This window comes from Mandrillus leucophaeus, unplaced genomic scaffold (assembly GCF_000951045.1).
Source record: "Mandrillus leucophaeus isolate KB7577 unplaced genomic scaffold, Mleu.le_1.0 Scaffold15, whole genome shotgun sequence".
NCBI classification, from domain to species: domain Eukaryota; kingdom Metazoa; phylum Chordata; class Mammalia; order Primates; family Cercopithecidae; genus Mandrillus; species Mandrillus leucophaeus.
This window is the reverse complement of record NW_012101476.1, coordinates 8,620,598-8,633,476: the sequence shown is the minus strand read 5'-3', so window position 1 is coordinate 8,633,476 and position 12,879 is coordinate 8,620,598.

Here is a 12,879-nt window from a genome sequence, read left to right as displayed (position 1 = left end):
GATATTGGAAATTTTGTGAAGTCTAATCTGAAATTAGGCTTCAAATTCTCCCCTACTCCAAATACACCCCTGCTATGACCCATGATTCCACCTGATAAAGATTAGAGAGTTAAACAGAAAGATATTTTCATTATTTCTTCCAAATACCAACTCCTGGACCCTTCCATGAATTTATCTGTTTGTAGGGTAAGGCAATCACTTCCCTTAATCTTACCAAGCAGCTGTTTCAAGACATTAATTGCCCTGTCGTTTATATGTCTCAAAATGGTGCCATTTGACAGTGGCACACACTTAAATTTGTTTGCTGTGTCAGACTGTGTTGCACTGGTTACCACTTTGCAGCAGGTTTTCTAGATGACTTTCATGGGTTTGTAATACACAAGTGCTGTTAAAAAGTTCCCTTTAAGAGAATCTCTGCTATTCATCATCATTAACCAGCCCTATGGCAATCAATACACTACTCCCATTGTGTAGAGGAGTCTTGAGAATTGACATCAACTCGTAGTTTCTAATCCCAAGCTTCAGTCTTGCCGTCAGTGGAGAAATAAATGCATACACATACACATAATGTTTCTTTGCATGAATAATGAAAGATGACTAATGCTCACAAGCAACCGTTTGGAATCAAGACATGCTTCCTGTTCAAACCATCATGTGTTCACTCAGCTTCGTCGGCCAATGATAGAGCAATTTTGAGGGTTTTATTCCGTTAGCTGACAGCTCCCCAGACAGACTACAAAGCCGTCTGAAGTTTCCAAATAAACTAGCAGACCGTTCTTGAATGGGTTTTTCACACTTCTTTCTTTCTTTGGATTCAGAATAAGAATGGCTTTCCCATGACTTGCTTTGAGGGCTAGCTTGAACTATACTTCCTCAGGGCTACAAATGTCCACTATCATGAAATTCATCACACCCAAAACCTCAGTCAGAGGGTAAGGGACTGGAGAAAGACTTTGCTGACTGATAAGCAAAACTTTAGATCTGTGTCAGGGAAACAGATGGCATCACCACAGTCAAAACCTCCCCTCTATAATCACTCGTCTGAGTAAATATACAAGAGTCAGTAGCAGCAGACACCTTTGCAGAATTTACAGATGGAGCAACTCAAGGAGAAGGTTCAGTGACGTGTTTGATGTCCCACATTGATGGGGTTTAATGCTAAGACTGTCACCTAGGAGTCTGCGTGCCTAATTCATTCCTTAATTACCTACATTCTATGAGCTTTAATTTCTTCATCTCTAAAATAAAAGCAGTAAAATGGAACCTAGTGATAACTTGATAAGAAGTAATGATAGGATTCAGTGAAAGCCCCAGCACAGCATGTGGTGCACCGTGAGCAAACAATCCACATTAAATTCCTTCCATTCATTATAAAAAAGTAATCATATCACACGTCTTCCAGAACAGGTGCAGTCTGAAGTGATATTGCTTGCTTCAATCATACCAAATTTGGAAAAGAAGTCAAACAGCCAGCTTTGAAAAGGAAGCATTTTGAAAAGGAATAATGATCCAAACTGGAGAAAGGAGAAATGAAATAGTAAAAGTGTCTATGTGAGCACTATATACTTTCAAACGCTTTGCCCAGGTGGTGGGATTCACTGATCAAAGTAGAAAATAAGTGGTTTTCAGCAAGTGCTCTCAAAGTATGGATATATTTCATTTGTAAATTATACATATACACATATACAAGTTACTTGTAAAGTATATGTGTATACCTGCAGTATCAGTCCCATCTATATTATACATATGTTATCCCATGCAACCACCTGTATTTATATGCAAATATCCTATGTGCATTACAAATGCCACCAAACCCAGTTAAAGGAGGGAACAGGTAGAGACAGGCCATGCTGGAATGAGGGTGTGAATAGTCAGACCTTATGCACAGAATGTCTTCCCCTGAGTATTCATAAATGTATAGTCAGAGGTAGACCTTAAAGAGTATGAGGTCAGTGGGTGGGCCCCAGGGACTGTGTGATCCCCTGGAATCCTATGTAAAATATCATATATATGTTCATACATGCATTTTTTAGGGACAAGATCCATATATTTCATCAAATTCTCAGAGGTACAAAAGACCTCTGAAAAAGTCCAGCATCACTGATTTACACCAACCTTACTTACGTTAGGCTCTTCCCAATCAGTCAGCACACACGTCACTCTCTTCCTAGCTTCTGGTATAGTCTGGAGCCTGACAGAACTTGTAGGGTCCCACCCTTTATTCTTCCGTTCTTTCTAGAATGCTCCCGACATAGGGAATCAAAGGCATTGGAAAGAAGACATTAAAATCAAGAAAATGGCAACCTGTAGGCATTTTAGTATGAAAAGCGTTGAGCCTAGAGTGACTTACACAGATAATCAGCTTGTGTACAGATTGCAAAGCTTTCCTCTGCCTTATACTTGAAGGTGACACTTGGAGAAATCCTGAGGAAATGCTGTTATAAGGACTTACTCATCAGAAGTTATAGTCAAAACTAATATGAGATCTCAAAAGAGCTCCCAAGTGGAGTTTAGTGGTGGCTCTTCCATGACGCATTCTAATACAGGGAGAAACTTCTTTCTCCTTTCTTGCCTCTATTTCCTCAACTAGAACATTAGACAATGGGCCAGGTGATCTCTAATGTCCCATCTCATAGACACCACTAGTTACTGAGGGTCTTCTTTGCTAAATGCCGGGCAACCAACCGGCAGAATCATATCTCCCCCAATCCTCATAGAAAGTCTATAAGGCAACAATGCTTCTCAGCTCTTCAGTTCTGAAATTCTCTTATCTAACTTGTATAAAGCACTGTGTCTTCACAGCAGAACTTTGAGTAGGACTTGGGTCTCCTGACTCCAGCTTAAATATTCTTTCCTCTATGCCAGTAGTCTTGAAACTTAGAAAAAAAGTGGTTTTCAGCATGTACTCTCAAAGTATGTATATATTTCATTTGTAAATTATACACACACACATATACAAATTACTTGTAAAGTATATGTATACACTTGCAGTAACAGTCCCATGCATATCATATGCATATTATCCCATGCAATTACCTGTATTTATATGCAAATATCCCATGTGTGTTACAAAATACATACAGATGGAAATTTGAAAATGATGAGCTAAAATTTTAATAATGAGTTATTTGTTGCAGGTATGAAATTGTACTCTTACTAAAAGGGATTATTACTAATATTTTAGGGAGCATAATGGAATTGATTATGTATCATTTTTAAAAATTGGTTAAATCTTTTGTGATTTAGCAGTTTATGGATCTGTGTCTAATATAATTTAGACTATTTCCCTACATGGATTTAGTGGCTGTTGTAATCTAGGCAAACACAGATAATCTTTGATTGTGCCAAATCTTAGTTTTTAGTCCCCTCCATTCAGCATACAAATGTTTGTTGAAATTCAGCTAATGCTGTTCCCTCTTCCCAGATGTCAATGAATTATTTTTATTTACTAATCAAAAGGTGCTGCATTTTAATATTTTTGACAAACGGGCTTGAAACTTCTGACACTCTTTTGCTTAAATTTTTCAAACTGGCTAGAAATTGGTTTCCAAGTTTTTAAGTGTGAAAACATGAAAGTTTCTAGAAGCAATTCACTTAAACCATTTTCTTTAACAAAATCACAGGATAGAAACCTTTCCCGAGATTCATTTTCAAAATGTTCTCTTTATAGCATGAGATTCTTACAGAAAGTCATTATTTTTCCCCACACTGTTAAGTTACATTTACCTAAAAGGGTAGATTAAATGCATTTATTACTGCTAGGCAGCACGCTCTGACAGCCACTTTTCATCACAGGAAAGGTCAACAATTTGGAGCTCTTGACTTTTGCAAAAGAAAAAAAAAATGTGCAACTCAACTCCCCATTCACAAATCTCCTAACACTGCCACGAAATGAGCAGCAAACCTTGGTGTTGGAGAAAAAATGTTCACGGTCACCCTTTGTCTTTTCACAAAGCCTGTTAAAGATCTACTATTTAAGAGCACAAAATCTGCTAAAAACCACTTACCCAGGCATGAATAAACTGATTCATACCCCAGTTTTCAGAAAGCAAGCAAAGGAGGAATGGGGCCAGGTAGAACACCAGCTCTTCCCTTAGGAACAATAGATAGCTCAGAGACCATCATGCCACATGGCCGTCTGCCGTGCAGATCAAATGGACATTTGTACATTAAGTATTATCCAGAGATTGGGGGTGGGTGCAGTGGCTTGTGGCTGTCATCTCAGCACGTTGGGGGACTGAGTCAGGAGGATCGTTTGAGACCAGGAATCAAGACCAGCCTGGGCAACACAGTGAGACCCCATCTGTACGAAAAATAAAAAATAAAAATAGGTTTTGATAGGTTTTGTCACCATTATTGTTCAGCTCAAATAAGTTTTACATTTCTTTCTTTTTTTATTTTTTTGAGACTGAGTCTTTCCATCACCCAGGCTGAAGTGCAGCGGTGCAATCTCAGCTCATTGCAACATCTGCCTCCTGGGCCAAGCGATCCTCCTGCCTCAGCCTCTCCAGTAGCTGGGACTACAGGTATGCACCACCACGCCTGGATAGTTTTTTTGTATTTTTAGTAAATACAAGTTTCGCCATGTTGGCTAGGCTGGTCTCAAACCCCTGCCTTCCGGTGATCCACCCATCTTGGTCTCCCAAAGCGCTGGGATTACAGGTGTGAGCCATCACACCTAGCCTAATTTCCACCTTGATTTCACTATTGATCCAGTGATCATTCAGGAGCAGGTTACTTAATTTCCATGTGTTTTCATGGTTTTCAGAGTTCTTTTTGGAGTTGATTTCCAATTTCATTCCACTGTGTTCTGAGAGACTACTTAATATAATTTTGATTTTCTTAAATTTACTAAGACTTGTTTTGTGGCCTATCATATGCTACCTTGGAAAATGTTTCATGTACTGATGGATAGAATGTATATTCTGCTGTTGGGTAGAATGTTCTGTAAATACATGTTACATCCATTTGTTGTAGGGTCTAGTTTAAGTCCATTGTTTCTTTGTTGACTTTCTGTCTTGATGATCTGTTTAGTACTGTCAGTGGAGTATTAAAGTCCCCCACTATGAATGTGTTGCCATCTGTCTCATTTCTCAGGTCTAGCAGTAATTGTTTTATAAATTTGGGAGCTCCAGTGTTAGGTGCATATATATTTAGGATCATGATATTTTCCTGTTGGACTAGTACTTTTATCACTATAGTGTCCCTCATTGTCTTTTTTTCCTGCTGTTGCTTTAAAGTTTGTTTTGTCTGATATAAGAATAACTATTCCTGCTCACCTTTCATGTCCATTTGCATGGAATATCTTTTTCCACCCCTATACCTTAAGTTTATGTGAGTCTTTATGTGTGAGGTGAGTCTCCTGAAGACAGCAGAAACTTGGTTGGTGAATTCTTATCCATTCTGCCATTCTGTATCTTTTAAGTGGAGCATTTAGGCCATTTACATTTAATATTAGTATTGAGATATGAGATACTATTCTATTCATCATGCTATTTGTTGCCTAAATACTTTGTATTTTTTCATTGTGTTATTGTTATATAGGTCCTGTGAGATTTATGCTTTAAGTAGTTTCTATTTTAGTGTATTTAGAGGATTTGTTTCAAGATTTCGTGTTTCTTTTAGCAATTCTTGTAGTGCTGGCTTGGTAGTGGTGGAATATCTCATCATTTGTTTGTCTGGAAAATACAGTATCTTTCCTTCATTTATGAAGTTTAGTTTTACTGTATACAAAATTCTTGGCCAATCATTGTTTTGTTTAAGAAGGCTAAAAACAGGACCCCAATCCCTCCTAGCTTGCAGAGTTTCTGCTGAGATATCTGCTGTTAATCTGGTAGGTTTTCCTATAAGGAAAAATCTGGCAGGTAACCTGTAAGGTTACCTGCTTTTGCCTCACAGCTCTTAAGATTCTTTCCTTTGTCTTGACTTTAGATAACCGGATGACTATGTGCCTAGTTGATGATCTTTTTGTGATGAATTTCCTAGGTGTTCTTTGAGCTTCTTGTATTTGAATGTCTAGATTTCTAGCAAGGCTGGGGAAGTTTTCCTCAATTGTTCCCTCAAATATGTTTTCCAAACTTTCAGATTTTTCTTCCTCAGGAACACCAATTTTTCTTAGGTTTGGACGTTTAACATAGTACCAAACTTCCTGGAGGCTTTGCTCATGTTTTAAAATTATTTTTTCTTTGTATTTGATGGATTGGGTTAAATTTGAAAGTTTTGTCTTGAAGCTCTGAAGTTCTTTCTTTTGCTTGTTGGATTCTATTGCTGAGACTTTCCAGTGCATTTTGCATTTCTCTAAGTGTGTCCTTGATTTCCAGAAGTTGTGATTGTTTTTTATTTAAGCTATCTATTTCACTGAAGAATTTTCCTTTCATATCCTGTATCATGTTTTTGATTTATTTAAATTGGACTTCACTTTTCTCTGGTGCCTCCTTGATTAGCTTGACAACCTTTTGAATGATTTTTCTGGTGATTCAGAGACTTCATCTTGGTTTGGATCTATTGCTGGTGAGCTGGTATGATCTTTGGGGGAATTAAAGAAACTTGTTCTGTCATATTACCATAACTGTTTTTCTGGTTCCCTCTAATTTGGGTAGATTATGTCAGAGGGAAGATCTGGGATTCAAGGGCTGCTGTTCAGATTCTTTTGTCCCACGAGGTGCTCCCTTGATGTGGTGTTCTCCCCCTTCCCCTAGGAATGGGGCTTCCTGAAACCTAAACCATAGTGATTGTTTCTGCTCTTCTGGGTCTAGCCACCCAGTGGAGCTACCAGGCTCCAGACTGGAACTGGGGAGTGTCTGCAAAGAGTCCAGTGATGTGATCTGTCTTCAGGTCTTGCAGCTGTCAATGCTAACACCTACTCCAGTGGAAGTAGCAGGGGAGCGAAGTGGGCTCTGTGACAGTCGTTGGTTGTGTGTGGTTTTTATTTTTATTATTTATTTATTTATTTATTTATTTAAGACGGATTCTCGCTGTCTCCCAGGCTGGAGCGCAGTGGCGTGATCTCTGCTCACTGCAAGCTCTGCCTCCCAGGTTCACGCCATTCTCCTGCCTTCAGCCTCCCGAGTAGCTGGGACTAAAGCACCCGCCACCACGCCTGGCTAACTTTTTGTATTTTTAGTAGAGGTGGGATTTCACCGTGTTAGCCAGGATAGTCTCGATCTCCTGACCTCGTGATCCGCCCGCCTCGGCCTCCTAAAGTGCTGGGATTACCGGCGTGAGCCACCCTGCCGGGCCGGTAGTGTTGTTTAGTGCGCAGGTTTTGTGCTGATTGGCCTCCAGCCAGGAGGTGGCGCTTTCAAGAGAACATCCGTGGCCGTCCTTTAGGGAAAATACAAACTTGCCCTCAAGGCACCTGGTCAAGTATTCAGGTTTCTCGGGCAGTGGGCAGGGCCATGGAGCTCCCAAGAAATTATGGCCTTTGTCTTTGGCTACCAGAGCAGGTGGAGAAAGACCACCGGGTGGGGGCAGGCGTAGGTGTGTCTGAGCTCAGCCTCTCCTTGGGCAGGGCTTTCTGCGGCTGCTGTTAGGCATGGGGGTGTGGTTCCCAGTCCAATGGAGTGATATTCCCAGAAGAATTACGGCTGCCTCTGCTGAGTCATACAGTTCACCAGGGAAGTGGGGGAAAGCTGGCAGTCACAGGCCTCACCTCACTCCCACACAGCCAACAGTCCTAAAGGCCAGTCTCACTCCCACCACATCCCCCCAACAGCACCAAGTCTATTTCCAGGCAGCCAGTGAGCAGGGATGAGAACTCGCCCCAGACTAGGAGCCTCCCTATTGAGAAAGCAAGCGGACTCAGTCTTTTCCGCATCTCAGGGAGCCTGCAGCAGCAATCCAGTTCCTTCAAGGGGTCTGTGGATTCCCTCTGCATTGTTGGTATGCTCCTGAGGTAGTTGTTGGAGCAGAAGTTCACCATGTGTCTCCACACACTGCCCTGTCTGAGTGGGGGCTGCAGGCTAATCTTGCCCCCACCTCATCATCTTAATCCTAGTGTCTGCATGCATGTGTCTTTAAGGTAGAATGATTTATATTCATCTGGGTATATACTCAGTAATGGGATTGCCAAGTCAAATGGTAGTTCTGCTTTTAGCTCTTCGAGGACTCACCATACTGCTTTCCACAAGGATTGAACTAATTTACACTACCACCAACAGTGTATAAGCATTCCCTTTTCTCCACAACCTCACCAGCATCTGTTATTTCTTGACTTTTTAATATTAGCCATTCTGACTAGTTTGAAGATTTCTTTTAGACAAGGGTTTCTCCATGTAATGTTTGTCCCCAGTTAATCCAGCATGTCCATGCAAAGAACTATAGTGTTCCTGAGTAACTCTCATGGTCTCCTGTTCCTTCTTACCCAGCCTTCAATGTCAAAACTGATCCCAAGCTCTTTCTCTAAGTCTTTTCCCCACATGTTGGCATTTAATGGTGATGTTCTTTCCATTACACCCTAAGACCGCTCTAGAATCAAAGGACCATTTATCCTGTGCTTACAGTTGTAGCTAAAGGACATTCTATGTAAGGACATTCTATGACTTTCACTCTGATCACCACCTCCACTCTCCTATGAAATAAAGACCCTCTTAGGCCCCTTTCGTGGGATTCCATGGCCCAGCAGGATGGCATCACAGAGAGTTTTATTATGTTTTCCTGTGAAAATGTCTTTTGTGCAGTGTTTATTTATAGCTAACCTCCCTTTCAAAGTGTGAGGATCTACATATTATAATAAGAACCACTTCATAAGTCAAGAAGCAAAAACGGAATCACAGCTTTTCAGCGAATTATCTAATAAAACTTTGAAAACTTCTGTCCCATTTTCAAAAGGTCAGAGTGTAATTTTTTAAAAAATGAATTGTTCCAATAAAGTAGCAGCTGTGGAGAATGAATACCTTTTTCTATGCCCACTAAACTGTGATTCATATAAAAGCAAAGGTCTCTTGAACTAATGAATAGCTGTTAAAGTTAAAGATCTGTGCAGAGAATAATGTATAGGTGCAGTTCAGAGAGTTCTGGAATTATAGCCACACTGTAATTGAACTCAGGGGTTACAAAAAGAGCTTTGAAGACCAATGATCTCTGTTTACTCATAGAACAATAAAAGTTTGTAAAAACCTATTTCCAATCATTCACTCTTCCCTCTGAACTAAAATTCCTTCCAGCACAGTACAGGACCTGTGGTGTGGGGAGCCTTCAGCCCAGATGAAAACTCCTCAAGCAACGAGTCCAGGTTTGACAGGGGGTTTTATGTTTTAGGGATGAAGACCAGATTAGATAGTCAGAAATCCCAACCCTTCCTCCACCCCATTAATTCACTTGATAATAAAATACAGTTCCCTTTTTATCCATTTGCTCATCCATAAAATATGGGCATGCGTCAGCCTCACTTTTCACCGCTCATTTCTTTTGATATTGACCAATAAACCTCTACGCTTCTTACTGCCCGTGCCCACTCATTCAACGATTTCCAATCTGTGATCATAATGTGTTCGAACTCATAAAACACATAGCAAAAATGTGGTGTGCTTTATCCACTCTTTAACCAATTGCCAAGAACACAGAGTCCTGTGAAAGGGGAACCATTTGTATAATCAACAGTATTTTGCTTACAGTGGTCTTGAAAATATTTCAGAAAAAATAAAAATAAGAAGTGATTCTAGTGCCTTAGAGACTGCATCTGCTGAAAGCTGGCTACCAAAGATTTTGCTCAGGGTCAATATTTATTCAGCGAGCTCATTCAATAACCATTCTCCTTCCTTTACATCATTATCTAATAAGTTAAAGTTACATGTAAGTAAATTTAGGGTAAAAACTCACGTCTTGAAACTTAGATTTAAACATCTCTAACTCACTCTTTATTAACCATCTACACTTTAATAAAGTAATTCTTAGAGGGTAAAACTGAAATGCTTTGTTGTAGTGTTAAGGACACTATTAAGAAGAGACATCGTGTCTCGTATTGCAGAATTTTGGAACTGGAAAGAAATCATCTAGTTTAAACTCCTCTTTCCACAGTGAGAGAATTAAAGACTGGAGAGGTGATTAAGACGTTCTCAGGGTCAGCCAGTAGTGATGGTACCAAGATGGGGGCCCCGTTTCACTGAGCCTGTGACCTGTTCCTTTTACCACAGTGCTTTCTGATAGGCTCTAAACGTATTCTTAAGTGATCTAAAATTATTTCCCTGGAGTTTTTCTATCGCCAAGTGAATTCATTAAAAAAAGATGATACCAAGGCAATAGAAAACCTATTGTGTCCAACTCCTACACACACTGCCCCCTCCCACACACATCATAGAAAGCAAATCTTATCCTCCCCTATTTATAATTGGGAGTTCATTCTTCTAGTTCCCAATCTCACAGAACAATTTCTGGCTCCTGGCAAGTCTGACATAAATCCTGGAGCATGTAATTGACACAGTGCGCTACAAGGATCAGAGAACTCGGTGGGATAATGGACAACGCGCCCACTAAGGGCAATGTGACTCATACATTTAATCTGCCAGGGAGGCTTGCAGCGTAGTACCGTTCCGCTCTCTTAAATTATTTTCTTCTCCTCCTTCAAAGCCCCACTCAGGCTTCCCGGGCAGCAGTTTTCCAACCACGTTATGATTTCACCATCGTGAAATCCATTTCATGTCATAGCAACATAATGGGTGGTGGGTGGGAGTCGTTCTTAGTCACACCCAATTTCTCCTTATCTTGTCTTCTAGGAAGATAGGAAATTTCAGGTCAGCATCGATCCAGCCACGACTGATATGCTTTTAAATGACCTGTGAGTTTTTTGACAAGTATTTTTCTATAATGCAGAATGGGAATTCTGTTTGTCAGTGCTATGGTCTGAATGTTTGTGGCCCCCCACCTCAAATTCATATGTTGAACCCTAACTTCAAAGGGCTAGGATTAGGACGTATGGTAGTAGGGACCTTTGGGGGGGTGATTAGGTCTTGGGGACAGAGGCCTCTTGAATGGATTAGAGCCTTTATAAATGAGGTCCAGAAAGCTCTCTTGCCTCTCCTGTCACGTGAGGACCCAGTGAGGCGACATCTCTATGAACCAGGAAGCCGACCCTCAGACACAGAATCTGCTGGCGCCTTGACCTTGGACTTCTCACCTTCCAGAACCATGAGAAATCAATGTCTGTTGATTATAAGCCACCCAGATTGTGGTATTTTGTTCTAGAAGCTCCAGTGGACTAAGACAGCTGGTAAATATTTGTTGAACTGCTACGTGCTAGGTTTTGCTGCCACAGAAATCAGAAGACATTTTCCATGGTCTCTAGAATTCACTCTCCACGGGAGGAAAGCTGAATTGAGTTTCTGCATAATAAGGATGACACTAAGGAACAAAGGAAGCAGAGAAGGAGTGTGTCTATGGGTCAAGGAACACGTCCTTTTCACCAGGGAAGGCGATATTTGAGCTAGTTTCCAACAATCAAGTAGAGAGCGAAGACAACTTGTGCAAAGCCATGGGGGAGGGCTTCAAACCCGCAGGAACCACATGTGTTCTGATATCTTAGAGGCTGAATGAGGAACAAGGAGTCCCAGGAAATGAGGCAAGCCAGGTAAAAAGAGGTGAACCCCCACTTCCTCTGTAGTCTCTCTACCCACAGAGCTCTTAGCCTCCAAAGGCCGGCAATCACGCAGGATGTTTAGTTTGGTTGCTAAAAGTAGATTTCAGAATTTCTAGGCATCTTCAAAATTCAGCTCCCAGTCACTTACATTTTACACCTCTCCTAAGGACTGTGGGAAATTAGTGTCTGGTTTTCTGAATATTGCCCTCAGGCTGAAAGCCTCTAAATTCTTAAAGTACAACCAACTGAGCACGGAAGGGGTCACAATAGGCATAATTGTCCCATTAAATGAAGAACTCTGGGCATTATCCAGCTCCTCTTAATAACAAGTGACTTCTCATTTGTCACTTGGAAAATGAAGGAACAGGAAGCAAGAGGAAAAGGATAGAAGCTTTATTATTTTTGTTTAACTTTTATTTTAAGTTCACGGGCACATAATGCAGGTTTGTTATACCAGTAAACTTGTGTCATGGAAGTTGGTTGTACAGGTTATTTTATCACCCAGGTATTAAGCCTAGTACCCATTAGTCATTTTTCCTGATCCTCTCCCTCCTCCCTCCACCCTCTGATAGGCCCCAGTGTGTGTTGTCTCCTCTACGTGTCCTGTCTGCTCATCATTTAGCTCCCACTTATAAGTGAGAACATGCAGTATTTGGTTTTCTGTTCTTGCATTAGGGCACTTAGGATAATGACCTCCAGCTCCATCCATGTCACTGCAAATGACTTGATCTCATTATTTTTTATGGCTGTGTAGTATTCCATGGTATTTATGCATTTTATGGCTGCATAGTATTCCATAGTATTCAAAATATGTACTACATTTCAAAAAGCTTTATTTTAAAAATATCTTTATTTCTTAAAACAGCTAGCCAGCCTGCGTTATTTGGGGGCTTGTTTATGTGGTTTTTTTTTTAGCATCTTTGAATTTCCCTAAAAATATAGCATATTTTAAAGGTAAGTGGGTATGGAGGGGATAGGTCACAGAATTAAACGTATGTAAATATTTTTTCTGAGAATACTGGAATTTAAAAATCCTCGACAAGGGACTGCCTAAAAGGAATAGTTTAAAAATCCTGGTATCTCAGAAACAGGTAAGTCTTGTAACACCTTCTGGGTGGAATATTTCAGTTGGGTTCAAAGGGTTCAGGTCTTTCCATATGGTAAATGTAGGCCACAGAAAGAGTTGATGGAATTGTCCGTAGTAAGAATGATGAAGGCCGGGCGCGGTGGCTCAAGCCTGTAATCCCAGCACTTTGGGAGGCCGAGACGGGCGGATCACAAGGTCAGGAGATCGAGACCATCCTGGC